The sequence below is a fragment of the Leuresthes tenuis genome, unplaced genomic scaffold (genome assembly GCF_036924035.1).
Source record: "Leuresthes tenuis unplaced genomic scaffold, fLeuTen1.0.hap1 SCAF_13, whole genome shotgun sequence".
Classification (NCBI taxonomy): domain Eukaryota; kingdom Metazoa; phylum Chordata; class Actinopteri; order Atheriniformes; family Atherinopsidae; genus Leuresthes; species Leuresthes tenuis.
Window position 1 is genome coordinate 12,677,019 of NW_027325367.1, and position 21,091 is coordinate 12,698,109.

At 42.1% G+C, this 21,091-nt stretch overlaps 1 protein-coding gene across 4 annotated transcripts in view; it reads left to right on the forward strand.

Moving 5' to 3' along the window:
• Window positions 1-2,059: 2,059 nt before the first annotated feature.
• LOC140266744 (disheveled-associated activator of morphogenesis 1-A-like) overlaps window positions 2,060-21,091 on the forward strand; it is a 38,991-nt gene continuing 19,959 nt past the window's right edge. For 2 of the 4 annotated variants that reach the window (XM_072361838.1, XM_072361841.1), the window contains exon 1: window positions 2,060-2,203. The gene's annotated coding sequence lies outside the window, so the exon portion shown is untranslated. Of the gene's footprint in view, window positions 2,204-2,438; window positions 2,570-14,146; window positions 14,584-21,091 lie in introns of those variants that run through there. The other 2 variants (XM_072361840.1, XM_072361839.1) reach the window with 2 other exon arrangements.

Below are 21,091 nucleotides of genomic sequence, written 5' to 3' on the forward strand. Positions count from 1 at the left end.
ATGCAGTTCATCTTTGTTCCAGCACAAGGTAATGAATCATTTCTGTCCATGTGAACTCATGAATCACAAAAGAATCACTTTGTCACTTTCAGCCATCTGTTGCCAATTAGATACTTTTTTGCTTTCGATTTCTCAATATTGCTATGATGTCACAGTCTGATGATTAATTCTCACCCAGGAGTTGTAAAACTGATTTGTTTTTGTCGCAGTAACGGCAGCAAACCAGTTTCCCTGTTAGTCCTACAACACTGCACAGGTCTTTGTAATGACTCATCGGTGAAAACTGTGTTAATAATATAATGAAGGCATTGTTACTGTTCCGTCCTACCTGTTGAGGATACTGGGACTGATACAGAGAATTGAATTTGTAACAGACACCATCTCAGCTATGAGATTTATAGTTGTAGGACTGAGATTTGGCGACCTGGACCATGTTTCACTGGTTTTAAAAAAAGAAAAAACACTGGCTCGTTGAAGTTGCAGTAGCAGCACGAGTCATGAAATTAATGTTTTCGCAAGCTGTCAAGTTGAGGTTTGAGCAGGCTTTGTGCCATTTTTTTTTTTTTGTCATCACCCCTTATCTGATCCCCATCTTCTAAATAATTTCTTACTCTTGGTCATGATCAGTGTCTGCCTCACTGACCTCGGCCTGACCAGTGCACAGATCCTCAGGGTTTCGTAGTTTTCGGTTTTAAACTGTCCTCTTGCCAACTATTGCCCTATCCTATCATCCTAACTAAGACGGCTAAGACAGTAAGTGGATGGCTGCGTCATAAATAAATGACCAACACCTGCATTTACCATCCAAGTCGAGTGGTAAAATATAACCTATGCCAAAAACACAGTCCGCTCTTAATACCATGGTGGAGTGAAAAGTTAATCCAGATATTACCACCATTAAAACATAAAGCAATCCGCTTTATGACGTCCCACTGATTTAAATGTCAGAATGAGCAACCAATCACCCACTGTGGTTCCTAGTAGAGACCTGGCCAATGTCCACATGACCATGTGTTTGCAGAGCAACACCAGTACTGTTGCTAAGGCCTGGGCCTGGATTGTTGTATGCTGGATGTGCCTTTGTTCCACTGCTGTGTAGATGAGAGGATGGAGGAGGGAGAGTCCTTTGATCCAGGAGAGGTCATGGCAGTTCTGGAGAAGGATTATGTTGATTTTGGATTTGATTCTGTTGAGAGAGAGAGAGAGAGAGAGAGAGAGAGAGAGCAGTATAGGAGCACAAAGGCAACAGTCCAACACGAAAGGTACAGTAGATCAGCTCTATGTTGGATTTCAAATACTTTAGAAGTTTTTGTGCTAAAACAGAACAGGCTGGCCGTGTTCGGAGTAAAATTCCAGCAATGTTAGTTTGTGCTTTTGTTCTTTTGTTCTTGTGACAATGAGGACAAGAGAGATTCATATCGATTCCAAAAACAACAACATGAGCTGACGAATGACAGACAAAGCCCATTTCTGTGTCAAAGTGCTGAAACTTTAATCCAATTCTTACTCAGCAAAATCTTAAACGTTTATCATAAACACTAAACTATAACGACAGCATTTACAGTAAGGTTTCCAGTTTGGAAATTACTTTAAAAGTAAAACCCGGATCACAAAAAGCTGCGTATGCATTGAATGTTTATACCCGTTTAGTCACCAGATGGAGACATTTTATAGCGTTTTGGTTCTGGACAGGGTTATGTGTGATGACTAATAGCTCCAGACATTAAATTAATACCTGCTTAACAATTTTCTGAAAGGAACAAATGATTTTGGCAACAGCATAGCCTTGAGCTTTAATTTCTTAGTTGACTTCACTGAAAGAACTTTAGTTAGGATACAACAAATGTATAACAACACCAATATCTATTGGTTATTTTCATTCATTGTTTTTGTCAGAGTATTTAAAAAATCTAGATGCAAACCATCTTGACTGTGCAATCTCAGAGCATTGACATACGTGCTCAAGGTATTTCACGAAAAAAGTGTCTTGACACTACAACCTCCATGAGGCACTGGATTAGAGACAGCACAGCGCATGCGCACTACCTGTTCGAGTAAACTGATGACCTCACGCACAGCCCGGGCCAACCAGTCGGTTGAATTACCTCCCCAGCCGTCTGGGCTGTGTTTTTCTGTTGCTCTACTTTCCTTACCTGGTGAACTCGTGGACACGGTTACCAAGAAAAATGTTCAGCCTGACGAGGTAAGTGAGTACGCGTTACGCCAAAATCTGTCACTACAACGACGGCAACAATAGTCTCGTGAGCAGCCACACCGGGCCGTTTGGCGGTTGTACTGCTGGTGACCTACGTACCGGTGTGGCCACTCAACGCAACAGTAATGGTAGCCGAGGCGAGGATTTGTATTTATTTATTTATTTTGCGTGCTGTGTTTGTTGAATTTCCTAAGCTTATTTATTGAACTCTTGTGGATTTCAGAGGCATGCATTGACAAAGACAAGAGTCGAGGGGCGAGAGTGGAGAAAAATTTGCATGTAATTTGCAAACTGTTTATGCGGAGTGTCTCTGAAGTGAACTGACCTGTCCACACTTACTGACACGCCGGGGAGGTAAGAAACTAAAGTCCAAAGACCTCCCAAGGTCCTACAGGCTCGTAGGGATCTCCCAGCAAGGCGAGGAGGCGTTAACGCCGTGCACCATAATCTATATAAACTATATTGTGATTGAAAAGATTTCTCATATACATGTGAGCTCTTTTAGATGGGTGTAAAATGTCACACCCTGCCTGAACATTTACCGGCAGCGTTGGCAATGCATGTGGGTAATTTTGGCTAATGATAGCCAAATCAGTCTTTTTTGACTGAGTTGATGCATTATAGTCTTGACTAAAATTAGTTTAGTGGCTATGTATATATCAATATTTAGGATTATGAGTTGTGCAAATCACAATGACAATTTATTCTTATCATGTTGGGTAATCCATTGTACAAAAACTGGAGTATGTTTGGTCTAGAGGGACATAGCTCTCAAGACATTTGATATTGAATTTTTTTTTGTTTGCATCACAAAATTAAACTATTCTCTTTTTCTTTAAAAAAAGCCCATTAATTAGATTTTCAAGTGAACATCTGTGCATCACTGGTCTTCCCAGGTTAAAGCTTTAAAAATAAATAATTGGCATATCCCATTACGACAAAAACAAAAAAGGTTTTGTTGTAAAATGTTTAATGAATATGGTTGGGTTCTTTTTGCCTGTAGCCTACAAGAAAGCAAAGTATTCTGTTTTCTGCTTCCATTTGCCAAATAAGACATCATGAGCTGTTAATTACTCTACTGTGCTGCCATGCTACCCTTTTATCAAACCAGCTGCTGTGTGGAGCTGTCAGACAGATGATGCTGCGCACGTTATGTTCTCGTATCATGAGGAATAAATCGCCTCGAGGAGGAGTAAAGTTACAGGTCGCTCAGAGATTATTGGTAGTCTCGTACCCGGTTTGACATTTATCAGAAAAGCATTACATTCCAGAGCATTAAGAAAAAAAAGCTGAAGCTCATTTAGGGGCCTGTGTGTGCTTGTAAGGCAGCTTACTGCTGTGGTGCAATCCGCAGGCGTGTTGTTACTGTAAACACGGGAGAAACCTGACATGATGTACCATGCTGTTATTTTGTCCACAGCTTTAATGCTCAGCTCGGGAGGTGACAGATCAGCGCTGACAGGTCGGGACATTGGAAATGACATGTCTGGCGTTTCCGAGTGGGTGCACATTACAGATGACGAGTCCGTCTTGTAACTTCATTCTTCTCCCCAAAGCGCTAACCTGTTATCGGAGCCTGAACAATGGATATCCGCAGGGTTTGACTGGATAGGCTGGTGGGGACTTATCACAGGTGGAACTTCAGCATTTGCATAATCTTTGGCAGATTTGCAGCCGGTGTCCTCTACAGTCTAGATTCATATGAAATCGGTGTGGTTCTTTAATCTATGGCAGATGTTTTTCTTTTCAAGTTGAGACAAGTTGCCCCGAAAGGATCAGCAACTTGGCTGCAACTTTTAATGGCTGTGTTTATCTGTTTGTCTAAAGTTCTTATTGTGTTTTGTGTTTTTTGTTCTTGTGACATGAGCGAGCGCGACAGACAAAGCATGTGCCTTGACAGGTTTGTTGCTTTATTCGGTTCAACTTGTCAGTTGTTGTTGTTGCTCGATATGCAAATAATCTTTTGGCAATCTCAAGCACGCCAAGTGATGCGTTGTGGCGTTATATCCTCCAGCCAAGCACAGCATCCAGCTGTAGCAGCTGCCATGTTGTTTTTCTTGGCTCTGTTTTTTTTGTTGAGGCTTCATGTTGTCTCTTTTCAATGCGGGACACGCGAACACAACTGTTGCAAACAGGATTTGGCGAAGATCACCTTGGAGAAACTGTAGTGGGCGTGGTGCCTCGATCTCTGTTCGCTCTGGTGGTGGAACACTACGCTGATCGGGTAATCTGAAAAGGCGATGAATTAGTCATCCCAAATAAAACCTGGCAGGAAAATTCAGTCGTTCGTGCTTCATAGAGAAGAGCATCGGCATCAGTGTTTGTTAGCACACACAACACAAACACCTGGGGAACTGGGTTAATGAACAGAGTGTAAAGTTTCACAGGACAGGGAATATAGCAGGGAGGCAACCTCCCTGGACAGCTCATGGCAGCACTAAACATACAAAGTAAATGACCGCCTCAACAGCACGGGGGAGGAGTTGACTAATGATTTTCACAATGGTGGATTTCATTTAGGGGCTGTTGTAACACAGCTGAGCCCATAACCCCACCATCTGTCTGCATGGCTTCTGGATCTGGCATGGTGGCATCAATATAAAGAAGGCAGGTGTTAAACCACAGCTCTGTGGTGTCCTGGCAAGAAAAACAAGTGAAGCGCATTATTCAAGTTGTCAGTTATCTCCTGGTCTATCTTCTGAATATTGCTGTGATGTCACTGTAAATCACTAACTTTGGTTAAGCATTTAGTGGATGTCCACTAAATGAAAGCATGTTGGCCTCAGTAGGCAAGGCTGCAAATCCAGTCGGTATACATACCATAGTTGCTTAACTTGGATTAGATATTGGCTCATACTCTGAGTGTCACAGCTTAATTTAGTCTCTGTGCTGTTACCTGACAGTGGATAGGAAGTGTGGTTGTATTCTCACAATAATGAGACAGTAAAAATCTTACACTTGTACTTTATATCCTATATATAAAGATGCATCTCATTTGTATAGTATATAATTGGATTTGCCCAATATTTAGGTTTTCATCTCAAATAATCTGCTGTTTTGTGTCTAGATGAAGCGTTTGGTTTAAAAACTATATGTTTGGCTTTGTTAGTTAAATGACCATCAAATAGTTGATACATTTTTGCTGGCTGACTAGTCTCTACTGTGATAAGCCTGAAGAGCAGAGTTTTCTGTCAGACAAAGTGGTTTATGCTGCTCCATATAACAATGCAAGCTCCTGAATCAAATCACGTCCAGCAGCTGACAGCTGGAGCAGCTGTTTCCTGGTGGATTTATCCTGTCATTTTATGGATGACAGGACCTAAGAAGACCTTGAATAGTTTGAGGGAGGGGTTCTTCCAGGTCGGTATCGATTCTGAGTAGAGTCGAGCTACGGTTTAAGGTTTAGCGTGGCCATTAAATTGGACCACCGTACTGCTTCCAGCACACATGCATGGGAGAGACGTTGTGTTACTGACTGAAGGAGGCCAGACGTGGTGATGTTGTGGACTGTGTGAGAAAGTGTTCAGGACATTCGACATCTTCTGGAAGTCAGTTGAATGGTGAATTTTTTAAGGCGACGCTGTGGTTATAAAATCAGGGTTTTTATAGGAGCAGAGGGACAATCTGGAAATGCTTATGGCGACTGTCTGTCGTCTTAATGCACTGACTTTCAATCACATTATCTGTGTTTAGCCATCTGACAAAGGAAACAGAAAAAATATGTGAACGAGAGCAGCTTCCTTGGGAATTTGGCCGTATTAGTAAAACTTTACAATTTACTGTTTTAATAAAGCAAAGCTGGAATCTTGGAGCGTGTGTGAAGCGCCGAGTCCCATATGAGTCTGGTTGAGCTCATACAGAATTGTTTTGATCCTCAGCTGAATTGTCTGGTGTGTTACTCTGCTTTTGAGAGGCTATGTTTCGTATGATTTCAGTTGACGTGCGTTTGAAAAGTGCAGCATTGGTTGCACTAACACAAACATTTTTTTTTTCTCCTTGTGTCATGGAAATGTGTTAATTCTCTGCACGATGAGTAGTGGATCCTGTGGGATAAATGTGGACCGGCAGCACTCTGCTGGACCGTCGCAACAATAGGCCTGTATGACTGTTTGAATGTGCTTTTCTTTGTGCGGTGTGCTTCACTTGGGCCAGACAATAGCTTCATTTAGCATCTCCTCTCTGCTGAGGCCAGCTCTGTCACCATGGCACCCCTGCCATGCCACACCCTGCCCCCAGTCTGGCCTGCCTTTGCACTTGTTCTCGCTATTAGGACAGCTGGGCTTAGATGACCATTGTTGGCCACACCTCCTGACCCAACCTCACATTTGGGGGATTGTTGTGGACATGCTGGAAACCCTTTCTGAAGAGTGAAAGATTCCAATCAGAGTAATGTAATGTAAACCATTACTTTAAGCCCGGTGAAGACCTGCTGAACATCATTGACAAGGCAGAAAATCAGAAAAGTTTAGTTTAGTTATAGCAGAGGAAAGCCACTTTCCATGAAATCTGATTAGGTTTTTCTAAAGATGAATGACATGTTTGTAATACAGAAAGAACTATGCTAAACATTTACGTCGGTGAGCGGGCTCAGATACCCACACACTGAGTGCATACTGCTCGTCCATTTCCAAGACCGTTGACACTTGACCTTCCTGATTGTTCAGAGGTGAAAAGGCAGTGCACACGGTGTCCAGCTCAGGCACTCGGGGGTGGCAGATGTTTCATTAATGTGCTTTGTGCTGACAGACTTCAGACTTAACGGTGAGTAATGGATTGTTCATGGGAGGTTCTTCACTCGTCACTCTGTTCGATTAGCTCTGAAAAATGCATCGCAGCTCATGTAAATCGCATCTGTGACAACAGCAGAAACTCCCGACCGCAGCAGATGTTATGAAGTCTCATAATTAGTATTTAAATCAACAACTATATAGAATCTGAAGATCCTAAAAACTGTTAGTGTTGCTGTTAAGCATTGATGCAAAACATGTTTGCATCAACACCTCTCTCAAAATCCATTCCGCTCACTGTCCATGTGGCGCAGACTTGCCTCCACAGAGCGGCCCAGCATCCAGAGATAAGACTCTTGTGGTTCTATATGTAGAACTGGGTGACCTATCAAGTTGTATTCTGGGCTATCTGAACTTGTTACAGCTGCACCCATGAGAGTACCCACAGTACAAGCTGTGCTACTTCTGATACATGGATAGTTTCCTTTTGGAGACTGTTCGAGAGGTAAAGAGCTGTTGTGTTTAAAATGCATCGCATCATTTTCAACACTCATGAATACGACATGCATATTTCTACTGAGAGGCCTTTCCCCAGACGATTGAATGCAGCATTGCGATGAGGTGGTTTTCAGTTTTCATCTCTGGAAATCACTCATCCACTTATCAAGGTGTTTCTTAGCTTGTACATTGTACAGTTCTTTTATTAATTAATAGCCTCGCTTGGCTTGTTTTGCTGTTCAGTTATATTTAACTAACTTGGAATGTTACTACTCTCTCGGCAGACAGCAAGAAATGAAGCAACCCTCAGAGTATCGTGACAATGAGCATAAAAGCGAATCACTTTTGTGAGGAGAGAGTGTGGCCATGGAGGGGACTCGAACAAAGGGAGCATGTGGGTCCTGTCCTGTGTGTGTCTGCGCACACGTGTGAGGGGGAGTCCCATAACCGAGATGTTGGTTTGAGAGGGTGGGAGGAGGTTTAATAGGCCAGGAGGGATTCATGTTTCAGTCTGTGCTCGACCCTTATCACCTCTGTTGGGTCACATCATCAATGTGAAATCTCAAAGCAGATATGTTGGAAAGTAGAATTGTGTCGAGGTTGAAGTTTCTGTAGGTCGGTGAGCAGTCTCTTCATTTTTTAAATTTTTTTATTTTGGATTTGTTCTTGAAGGAGAGGTTCCAGCTTGTCGGATGCGAGCGTTTTGTTTGACGGCGCTTTCCATCGGTTCAGGCTGCTACTTGATGCTCTGGTAATTTCGGCTCAATAACTAAAAGCTGGCACATGTTACAGGTATCAAAGTTAATGGCATGCACACCAGTGCACCTTCACTCTGTTCATATAACAGCACGTCAACCATCGCACGTTACAATTACACTAACCCTCGAAAATATGATTGGAGCAGAGCTTTTTTAAACACACAGCATACAAAGCTCGGTGTGATGTCTGTTTCAAACCAAACTCCTCCAACTCCACCAAGACGACCTCACAAATAGTAGTTGTCTCATTTTAGGCCTTAAGGCTACATTTATACCTAATGGACCGTTTCAGAAATGACAGGTGGACTTGCAAAATACGCCATGCATCATGTTTTAATCTTTTCTTTGACCGGAATAGGTCGGATGTCAACACGTGTGCTTGTGTACACAAACCAGAAGATGTGCAGCAGGCGCTGATCGGCAGACTGATACGAAGTTCAGCAGCAGACCGTGCCAGACCCCGGCGTGCTTTATCCTGCTCTTAAAATGCTGCCCTGCCCTCTTGAAAGTAACGCTCAAGTTCTAACATGTGGTTGAGCGAAAGAGCAAGGCCAGATAAAAAAAAAAGTGTTTAGACTATATTACTTATCTTTCTTTTATTCGTGAACTTTGTGAGCTGAGATGTCCACAGCAGTGCTAACGCAAGGATCGCCCCATCTTAGATTGTTTTCGGCTAATCAGTGATGCACTTAGCTTGCCTTAATAATCCTCTGTGTGAGAGTAAATGCAAGCTTTGGTTTTCTTTGTCATTTGTGCACCTCTTACACTGAGATGTTGTTGATACATTTACCATGGTAATGTAATTTCCTGTTAACTCAGTTGGAGTCTCAGGAGTCGGTAATGCTAGTCATGCACATTCTTATTGAATTAGAAGAATTTGTGATTGTTTAAAAAAGAAATAGCATCACTATTGCTTTGTCAATCCCATTGTTGGTTGTTACAACAAAAAAACCATTCATAAGAACTCAGACAGCCTGCTTATAGACCTAAAATGTAAAAAAGTCTTCATATTTCCTGAAACGGTACAAAATGTTTTCTCTTAATCTGAAACATTGTCCTCCTGGAACTTGAGATGTCCAGGTTTGCTTGAACTACGCTTTAGGCTGCTGCTAGCACCAACAGGTTCCCACAGTATATCATAACTGAGTGATAGCATTTCTGAGGAGTAGCCAATGTAACAGGCCTGTAGTATGATGAAACCAGCTGCGTCAACAGCTAAATGTTCCTCAAGAGTGATTGTATTACAGCTTTAAGCAGCGACCATTGTCCACATCCATATTTCATTCTCTTCTCACTCTTACGTAACCTGTTGGGGTTTATCCCAGTGTTAGGACTTATAGGCAATCCATTTTCTGTTTTCAAAGTTTAATTAGTTAGTTTTAATTGGTATTTGGCAAAAATTCCGTAATATTTGAATATGATAAGTGATTAATTATTCCACAAGCAGTCCCAGTGTTTCCTTGTTCAAGTGTAGCGCTGCTCTGACTGATTCACACTGTTTGTGTCCCAGTTGTTTGCGTTGTCCAGCTGATTGCTGCGACGCCAGAGGACAGAAGCTGCCAGGTCAGTCCTGGTGAACAGCAGGTGTCCTTGGAAACCTCGCCAAACATCTTCCTCTTGCCGTTTCTGTTCCGTCATTGTCTCCTTTGTGAAACCCAGCTTTTGGTTCTTGGCTCTTGGTCCTTTGTAATGCATTTCCTTGCCTTTAACGTATTGCTTAGTCTCACTGTTGTTTTTCCTCTGTTGACATTATGACAGCAGATAAGCAGCTTGTATTGGAGAGGTCATATTACGCAAAATGGTTGTGTACCGTGACAACTTGGTTTCGCCTTAGTCTTTTGCCCTGTACTGGTAAGTTAGTCGTGCATCCAGCTGGCCGTGAGCCAGTCTCACATCCGTGTAAGTTGTCAAAGAGGAGGTCAGAACCTTGCACCTTTTCACATGATTCCAGCCCATATTTACTCGCAGATCATCCGTGTATGACGGTAGCTAATAGGCACAGAGTGCTTTGGGGCTGTCTTCACCCTCAGAGCAGACAGGATGCTGATTGGATTATGTTGGATTACCTTTACTCTATTTGATTGTTTGTATGCTACCTCTAATGTAATGTTCTATATGTTGTGCTCTTTCTGCTCAAAACCTTAACCACTGATTATTTTAGTACACTGCTGGCCTACATCTGGAGGCATCGGCAAGTTAAGCCCCAGCCTTTTAACCCTTAAAGACTGTCAGTCTGCTGTAAGCACATTCACCACATCAGAACATTTCACGTCATGATATTTTAGCAGTGATGTCTTCCACCAGGAAGATCTTTTATCTTTAGCCCTAAGAACTCCAAGCTTCCGTGTAAATGCAGAGATCATTTTACAAGAAAAGTACCTTGAAATACTGAACACTTCTTGGCATGACCAATGAAAATGGTAAACCTGCTTAAATAATGATTTAAGAACACATTAAATGTGACATTAACGGTGTCTTTAAAAGCTAAGGAATAGCCATGCTTTTCTTTTTCACAAAACTAACTTGTGGACCATTAAAAGTCTTTTGTGAGTTACTGTAAGTTGTTATGGGAGATCTGTGAGATAAGTGACAGCAAGATGCGAACACTCCAGCCATGATTTATAAAATCACAACAACACTCACCCCTGCCATTTAGTTAATGTTATTATCTGCCTTCTGTGAGCTTGCTTTGTTGGCCACATTCTCTTTCAGACACTTTTCTTCTTCTGTTGTTTCCTTCCACAGCACGGCCACCTTTTTCTCGACATCTAAACTGTAAAGTGTTCTATCCTTTCTTGGACTTCCTTTTCATGTTTGCAATTGCTTAGCCTGCTCCTAGAGATTAATAGACGCAGAATGTTGTGTGGGCCCTCTGGGATGGTCCTGGTTCAGGGAGTAATTACAAGCTTTCTAAATGGTGGGTAGAGACCACTTGGACCCTTTTTAATCTTGGCATTTAATTTGTGAATGACGGGGTCTCCTACAAGGGAAGGGCTGCATGGTTGGAATTTATAGATATTGCCCCACCCAGGTTAAACGTGTGCGGGTAGGGTTTAGCTCTTTTACCCTCCAGAACATGATACAAGCCGTAATTCAATGCGCTCCCCCTTTGCACATCACATTCCTGTGCTGTAGATTGCGGATTATCTTAAATTTTGCTTTATTTTCCAGATGTCCTTTGAAATTGACCTCAGAATAAATGTGTCCCTGTTGTGCAGCTGAACATAAGGTCCATTTGATCAAGCGTCTTCTCCAGGATTTCTGTCATCTCCTGTCTGTCTCTCTGGTTTGACCCCACATTTCACACTGTAGGCTGAACAAACACAATTTCACAAATGCCCTTTCATTTTCTGCATAACCGGAAGAAGTCCGTCAACAAGCTTGTTATCATCGCTGCGCTTTTCGGGGACAAACCAAAGGCTACAAACAATCACATTTCCATGCTGCCTGGTCTGGCCATTGATGGATAGCAAACTGTAGTATCTTTAACTTTAAGCTTGATTCTTCCTTATCGAAGTGTCCCACTGTCATTGTCGTGACCAGTTTCTGTTGCTGCTCTGCCTAGGAGTTTAACATGTGATACAAAATCATGAAGGTTGAGTTATTGTTTGTCGCGTTATGTTTTTTTTTATTAACAGAATTTTTATGTGCTCTTGAACAGTACATGCTGCTCCCTCGGGAAAAGAAAAAAGTCTGTCAAATGGAAAATGTATTGGTTGATGGAGTGCTGTTGATCGATATTTTATCCAGGAATAGAGCCCACGGTCCCTCATCCAAATCATTCTCTGGTTATGACCATTATCCCGATGTCTTGCTAGTGAAAGAGGTTAAAAACTAGAATTAATATTTTACACAGCTGCGTTTGAGTGGTTTGCAGAATCAGGCTCGGACAGTCCAACTTAGATTTATCTAGTACATATGAAACAGCCATGCGGGGCCATATTTGTGCTCATGAAAAATGTCCCCACCCTCAGTCTTCATACAGTTACTGATGTACCTGATGATTGGGAGGTCAACGAAATATCAGTCCTGCTTTTATTGATACAGGAGATATGTCCCACCAGAACAGAAGCCCTCCATGGGAACAGATCCTGTCTGTTATTCCAGCTGCATGACATTCTTTTCAGAGGCAGCTATCCAGGACTGTACAGCTTCCACTGTTATCCATTCATGACTGCACCGGCGAGGCTCGCCACTGATCTCTGTAATATCAGCCCAGTCGAGATAAACCGTTTCACACAAGCCCAGTTTTGTGCATGCCCAGTGCAAACTTATACGTGGAAAGTTGCAGCACTTTATAGGATGATGTATTATATCAGCTAGCCACAACATGTGACTTGGAAGTGGTTCAGTAATCTTAAAGCTGCAGGCAGCTTTACGTGCTGGCATCTCCAAATGGCAGGGAAAGGCAGCTGTTCCAAGTCTTTGAACTTTTAATAACCCAGAAATCATGGAAAGTGACATTACTAACCCCTCCAATCAAAAACTCCTGCGGAAAGTGGCGGTTTGTTAAGGAGCGGACTCCAGGCAACATTTCTAATGCTTCTCCTGGTTCCTCACAGATGTGAAGGAAGAGATTTTCATTTAGTTTTAAGCTTTGATTTGTAACTTCCTTTAGGCTGGCAGCATCTGATGCCACACCTCTGTTAGTACGGTAAATCCATCATCTCATTTACAGTTTTACTCACAGGGGATGTGACATAACTGCGTCTCTGAAACATTTTTTGAAGTGTCGAATAACCGCATTGTTAGCCGAAGCACGATGATGTCTTTTTGCCGTGATATTATGCAGTAATGTTTGACTCATCTACTAAAGAAAAATAAGTGAATAACTGTTTGGATGACACTTGAGTTGTCAACACCTGCTTTGAAAACTAGGGCCTGAATCAGGCAGATGACATCTGTTCTCCTATGAGAACACGTCTGATTTTCTCACCTTCTGAAGAACCAAATATTGGCAAAACAGTTATTAGGATAGATGATGTGGCCTCAGTTGTTACATCAGAGGTAAATTGGCTCCTTTCTTATACAGTCTTGATAATATAAAGATATTGTTTTGGTTTGGATTGCGTTTCTGTCCTAATAAAAAAATTTAAAAAAACAACTTAAACCTTGCCTTAACACTCTATGAGATTAGTTAATGTATCTTATAGAAAGTTGGTCTCGTCTTCCATGAATTACTTGAGTTACGCAAATTGCTGAGTTGTCCGTTTCAACAGTTTTATGGCTTAAAGATAATATGTCTCGATACTTGGTTATGAGAACTTAAACTGACTGAAACATCATTTATTACATTACAGATTCTACTCGGTAAGATATCGCTGTGAAGGCACAGTTTTATTGCTATGTCGTTCATACAATAAAATGTCAGTGTTTCTGCGTAGAAATGTTTATGGATTTTGGATTTTCTCTGTCAGCAATTAGCTGTGATGCATGTGTTATAAATCATCCGACAGTGTCTGAGACTGTATAGAATAAAAGCCTTTGGCTGTTTCTCTTGCTGTGTCATCATGTGTGACTGCTTAAGTGAATTCTGGGCAGTTTTATAGGCTGAGACTAAGAGTCTGTTATTGTGTGCAGAAGAACTTCCATATAGAGAATGAGAAATAACTCCTAATAAATTAGGAGGAAAACTCCTCAGTTTTCCTCCTAATTTATGTTACTGACATTATTTAAATTCCCCCGTAGCTTTGCAACACTTTCCATCTCTCTCTCCTACCCAAAGCTACATTTACCACACACATTTTACACCTTAGTTTTGTTTCCTCCCTGCAGCTTTCCAAATAAGAGCTCTTCAAACAAACCCTCAACAAGCTGCCCAAACCATGGAAAGGGGGGGGAGGGACTGAGATGGGCGGCGGCCACCGCTCGGCTGCATCCTATTAGGACTGGGAGTGTTGAAAAGGGGTGTGGCCTGGAGCCTGTAACATCTGTGCCTGTCCCCTTTGCCCCCACGGCATTCTGCAGAGAGAGGCAGGGAGAAAGAGGCTAGAGAGGGAGAAGATCTGCCGAGAGGGACTCGCTTGCCAGCTGGCTCTTTGCAAGATCTCAAACAGTTGCTTAGTCTTTATGCCGGGTTTATCCCTTGTTTTCCCCCCCAGCCATCAGAGAAAAACGTGTTCCTTCTAACTGGGATTGTCCTCTTGGCCACGTGTGACAGCCTGTGGAAAGGTATATCCTTTCTTGAACTTCCTTTTCTCCAACCCCTGGCAGATGACTGTGAACCTGCGTGGATTTCGTACCTTGCGCAGGAAATGCTCAGCTGTATGTCGTGTAGAAGCATAGCTTTTTCTGTCGACTGTGCAGAAAGCTGGATACTGCAGTGAGCCCAGGATATAGGGGGAATGTCCAGAGCGCAACAGAGGCAGGCTCACTCCAGGACAGGGTAAGACAAGCTCAATGAATCTGTCTATTCTACCCTATAATCAAATGAATGCAAGGAAAAGGAGTGCAGGAACTGAAGCTGGCTATCTGCTGACTGGAATGTAAGTGTGTGGACTGCATGTGACCAGTACATAGTTAGAGGCTATCAGTGTGAGAGTGTGTATGAAGGGAGTTGTGGCTCCTGGTTTGCTTTATCACTCCCCAGAACTTAAGCTGGATTCCTCTCCCCAATACGTAGGTGATTGTGTCATGTCTGTCTAATTAGGAGGTGTTGGTGCAGAAAACGGTGTTGCCGTAGTAACCGGGGGGAGGGGGAGGATGACATGGATCTTCGACTGGGCCCTAGGGCTGATTTCATGGTGGGAGAGTTGTCCTCTGTATGCAGGGAATGCCCCGTAATGACAAGGCTGCTCTGGTGATAGGGTGAGGTGGTGGTAGAAAAATGTGTTCTCACATACACACAGGCTTGGAGCTGCTACCTCCCACCAGCTTCTCTCCCTGGTTTTGCGAACGCAGCCCATTATCAGTGTCAAGTGAGTGTGTGTGAGAGAGAGAGAGAGAGGATGGCATACTTTTTCCATGATGGGGGCGGACTGCGAATAATCAGGTCAATGAAATCAAAAGTCACCTTGAGCAGGGAAGGGTCTGCTCGTTCTCCTCATTCATTTCCTGCCGCTGCCCATCCTTCTCAGGTTCCACTCTCACTTCCGTAGCCGTTCTCAGGGGGTTGTGTGTCCTCCCCATTGATGTGTTACAAAGGATTGACGGCTATTCTTAGTAATTCATCTGGATTTCATGGTGCCTCTCGGTGACGGCAGGCTAGAGTTTTCGCCCTGTAATCCTCAATGGTTTTGTTATTTGTTTTTGTCTGCTGAATTAGAGGCAATCCTATTTTCTTCCTTATAAGCATCCAGAAGAGATTAAAAAGGAGGGTAATGTGCATTGCAAGGGGCTTACATTAAAGCACCCACCCACCCAGCTTCCACCAGTTACCCTCTGCTATGGTTACCATAGCAACTGAGGAAGAGGCAGGGATTTTTTAAAGGACAAGCTGCAGCTAAGGATATCCTTGAAAAGATTACAATGCTCTTCGTGCCCCTTTATTGATTATGTGTCTGGTTGCATATTTTATCTATTAGAAAAAGATCTGAGTATTGTTGAACTGTAAGCAGCTGCGCTTATAGTATGTTTACTATAATATTAACATTTGTGATGTACGTTGTGATGACAGCTTTTGGAACTTCATGGTGTTTTCAGAAATTCAAAATCCAGGGTTTTATTTTTTAACTCACTAAATGTTCTTTGAGCCGTCTCTTTTCTCTTTTTCTGTCATTGGCTACCCATTTTCAGTGGAATGACAGCTCAGATAATAGTAACTGAATGATGGTACAGCCTGGCTTTCCTTTCTAATCGTGGCTGAGGACATATTGATCCTCTAGTTAAGAGGTTCCAGACCTTTCCTCCCCCTCCTTGTCAATGATATGCCGATAGCCCAATCAGATTTGCTAAGTTGCCCCTTCATCATCTGACTGTTGCATTAACACAACGTTTTTTTCTTAATAACTTAAATTGCCTTAGTATCCCAGCTTTAATGACCATACAAATGGTTACGGCGTGTATGCTGAATCTGTTCTGGTTTATCTTGGTCCAAACAAGGCAGAGATGTTAGGACCTGCACATGAAGAACATCCCTGAAAACATAAATTTAAACAGGAATACAGGACTTAAAAGTTATCCGCTTTTGTGACGCTTTTGGGGTTGCTTAAAATATAAATCTTTCAGTAGTTAGATGGGACACAATAAGAGCCACTAATTTCTTTCTTTGAAAACTAAACTGTTCTTTTTTTTTTTTTTCACCTCATTTCTGGAACAGGGCCAGCAAGTAGTACTCAGATAACTTAAGTTGAAACCCTGGTTCAAGTATTTTCCTTCTTTGCCCCAAGTCTAACCTCCACTCGAAGGCCTGACCTGTGGAAGAATGCTAACATGAGTGGGGGGTTGGAGAGTCTCTCCGCAAAACAAGTTTGACAACCTTGCCTGTGAAAAGAGCAACAGCCTTTTAACCTGCTTTTTAATCTCTGTCCTCCCTACATTGCAGCCGCACACTCCCTTGTCCTGAATGTATATTTCTATGCTTTGCACTGTTTTTCTTTCACAAAGAGTGAAAGGAAAGTGTCAGTAATTCTTTTGAATTCTGGGAACGGTTCATCATCCTTATCAGAGAACATTTGTTTATTTTTTTTCTAAAATGAGACCAAAGGCAATTGAGACAATAAACTTGTCACAGTTTCACAGTTTTACTTCTCTGTTTTAGATCTGTCCCCTCGCTTCAGTATATTCAAGTGTATTTAAAAAAAAAAAAAAACACACAGGGTGAGCCTGTCATCAAAGGTACTCTCCAGATCTGTCTCACCAATGATCGATCTTTCCAAGGCAACAAACAAACGACATCACTGATGAACATTCACAGCAGTGGGTTTGCATAACCCTTTGCTCATGCAATAATGATGCTTCCTGCTAGACAAAACATGTCAACAGGTCATATCACAACAGTCTGCTCTTCCAGCACTCGGCTCTAACACAGACAGTGAACTCAGTAACTTAGTTAGCTTCTATCACAGTCCTTATCTTTTACCTCTTCCTGTGATGACTTTTGATCAGATTATGTGACCATGGTGCTGCCTTCAAAGGAAATGTTTGAAGACCACGGGTTTGTGTAATAAGGAGAGATGTGGAACAAAATATTAGATTACCTTCATGTAACGTGGTTAATGATAATCGCTATTTTTAGCCACAGCAGACATTTCTGTTGTGTATTAGCAGCAGAGTACAGTATGCGTTCAAATATAAAACCAAAACAGTTTTTTCCTGTTGTTCCAAACTATCGCATGGAAGCCACCACACCAGAAAATGTATAATATATTCTTACAATGGGAGCTTTGAGTTGTGACTTGAGCTTTTACTTTTAGTCCTAAAAGAGAAAACCTTTGTATAGACCCTCTGCCTTGTAGACTAAATGTATTTCCAGTTGAAGAAGTGCTTTCTTTGTGTGCCTCGGTGCTGCTACCCTCCTCGCTACGCTCATTCTGCATCTTTGTATGTTAATCCTGTAATCTGAGAGCCACTTCAGTACGGCTCCCTCGGCCATGTGGCATTAATGCTCCAGAGTCATGGCCTGTGTCATGTCTCAGCACACAGGCGTGTTATTTAAATGCACATTAGCATATACACATCAGAGCCAAACAGCTCTACTACTGTAACAATGCTGCTCTCATAATGTGGACAGTTCTGACGGCTCTCCGCAGACTTGCTGCCAGTGAGAAGTGATGATAGATACTAATCTCCTGTTAACCTGCCAGTCAGCATTGCTGTCATGGCCCAGTTATTTTCTGATGAGTGTCCAAGTCTGCGTGTGTTTAGTCATTTTGTATTTAGTCCACCATTAAGTAATTGGCCGAATACTGGCTATGTATGTTTTCCAGCTGTGCTAAACAATTAGGCTCCTCTATGCCATTTGTATCACAGCTACACCAAAGAAAATCAATCTGAAGCACCATTTTTAACGTGCAAATGATTCACAAATAAATCCCACATTTCTATGGATTACCGTGGCTTATCTAGAGATCAGTTTACTTTCTTAATATGTGTTCTCATAGAGTATTTGTAATACAAACATGCATACATGTACTACAGTGTCATTTGAAAAAAAATGTAATATTTGATAATCAGTTTAACGCATAGTTTGTGCTTCATAAATTCATTGTTGCAGCAGTGTGTGATGACTACTGCTGGTTTAGCCCCTGTGGAGTTGAACATACTGTAGTGAGATGATCATCAAATCGTACGTCTGATTCATCCCAAATCCTAAATCAGAAAAGAAGATTAAACTTCTGTGCACCAAATATCTTTCTGGTCCGCCCATAGCTCAGCTGCAGCTAGACTCTATATACAGCTGTGTTTTTCTACATGGACATCTCATGGAATTATTTGGATTTGATTTACCTGCTGGATTTTTTGTATTAGAGCAGAGCCCACAGCATGATACCATTTTTATCCCGTTTTTTATGTGAAAGTGCTATTTTTATTTAGCCCTTCTACACCACACTACATAAGATATGTTTCTGAAGCATTTCAGTGTTTTGCTCAAGGACGTTTCTCAAAGGTTCACTGTTGTTAACATCGTTATTAGAACACAAGCGAGATATTCTTCAGCCCACCTCGAGGCGAAGCAGTTATCCAGCTTATTTCATACAGCCGCTGTCATTGGTGTCTTAATACTGGCTTTCTTGCTCAAAGTTTCTTCCACCTTTAACACTTCGACTTCTTTCCTCTCTTTGAAACATTAGAGAGCTCTTTATCTGTATCTTGTTCCAGACAATATTAATGCAGCCTATGATTTTAGGCACATTTTAGTTTCTGTTGACGTCAAAAATTAAAACTACATCTCGGAGTCAGAAACTGCTGAGAGATGCCAGCTGGGGCAGAGGAAGGTATTTGATACATCTGTTTTTAATACACAGCTGTCCACTGTGTTTTCTTTCCAAGGTTGAATTTCTACTCCAAGTTAAGCACTTGTTGGATAACTACTGTCGGCCTAAAACTGACCTGTTGGTACTTATTGGTACTTATAAACACTAACCTGCCTATTTGTGACATAATCTCTGTTCGGTTATGCAATTTTCTAAGGATTTTGTTTAGGTTGAGATTATTTTTTTTTTTGTTTGAAATTATTGGCAGTTTGAACTTCTTGCTCAGCCCTTCATTCCCCTTTAGCACATGTTTAGTAATGTGAGCATCCCTGTGTTTAGTTTAAGACGCGCCTCTGAGCCTCTGCCTATCCTCCAGTGGACTTGACAGCTCTGCAGGTTTGAATGTCGAGTTTTTGAGCCTCACGCAAACACCGGGGTTCTTTTTACAGTCTGGACTTCGCCCAGGTCACCAACAAGCCACATGTTCTAGAAAACATCAAAGCCATCTGAAGACCGAAATCTCCCACAAACAAACAGAGAAGTGTTTGAATATCGTCAGGCGGCGTCTAATTATTGAACTTGTATGAATGACGGGAGTAGAAAAGAATGAGTCCCCCACTGTAATCAGAAGCCTACAAAAGGGATGATGTTTCTCCTGTAGACCAGTCCAAGAGTGGAGTTATGGTGGTATAAACAGCATTCTTCTTGATTATATGGAAAGTGCAGCTGTTGCATGGCATTATCAACAGCTATCAGACTGTTCATTCTTTGGGTAATTCCTGGAAAACGCCATTAATCTGGTTCATTTGTACTGCTTCGAACGCTAAGGCTCGGCGTGAATGGCCAGGCTGCACATTCGTGAGCGATGGTTCAAGTTTATCTGCGTTCTCTTCAGTAACAGCAGGTGAGAGTGGGAGGTGTTGTTGCATGGGTGTTGTTCAGGGTCACAAGGCTCACCTGGGTATGAGTGGAATGTCCTCCTGTTGCAACAAGCCTGTGTTTTGTCGGTAACCTTGACCGCCTGGCAGACAACCTGCGGGGGCTAATGTCGGAGCGCTCGGGTCTCACAGGTTAAACAGTTACAGCACAAAAACAAAGCCTATGTCTTTTCTGCAGACTTTCCCTTTACCCTCCTTACACGGCTGCGTCGTGGTGCATCCACAGGTTCCTGCAGCTGGATGGGGACCAGCATTGTCCCTCTCTGGCTCACAAGTTTATACAAAGTTTTACAGTCGGCTTTAGCTAATGGAAAAGATGGGACAGTTTTGTGGACTAATATGGTCAAAGAGGGCTTTGAATTGTTTCTTCCTTTCATGCAAGAATAGATGGTGAGTGCGAAGCCAAGCAGCTGCTGTTGAGGCCTCCGGTAGTCAATCTGGAAACATCAAGGATGTGTCAAAATAAATACACTATTCAGGGTGTAAGTAGGAATGAGCTGCTGTGTACTTTATTCCACGTGTGGCCATTTGGCCGCAGGCACCTCGTCTTTGTAGTTCAGTGCGTTTCATTCACTGCACCACGTATATACATTGGCTGTCTTTATTTAGAAGATAACTCTTCTTTTTATTGGATATGTTTGACTTTTCTTAGGTTTGTTTAATAGTTTGCCCAGTTATTATAAGTTTATTGACCACCCTGAACAGTGGTAATATGGACCAACGTCTACTGATTGTGATAAAACGCTCATTGCAGTTCACTGTTGATGCAGCCTGACTTGAGACTAAATAATACATTGTTAAATTATTACCTATGTGCTTGTGCTTTTTGAGCATATTTAAAGTCATTTGGGCTTTTCCATTTCCTATTTTGACTTTTGTAGCGTTTCAGTACACGTTAAATTGCAAAGAAGAGGCCAAAGTCCCCACCAAAGGGAGCTTTCCACAAGAAACACTGTTCTTGAATTGCCTAAAGTTTAGCATTTACAAGTTAATTCTTTATTTCTCTTACTTGTTGACGTCATCATGCAGCACAATCTCATGAAGCCTGCTTTGTGGCTAGTTTGGCATGTCCTTAAACAAAGCAAGTTGGAACGAACAGCTG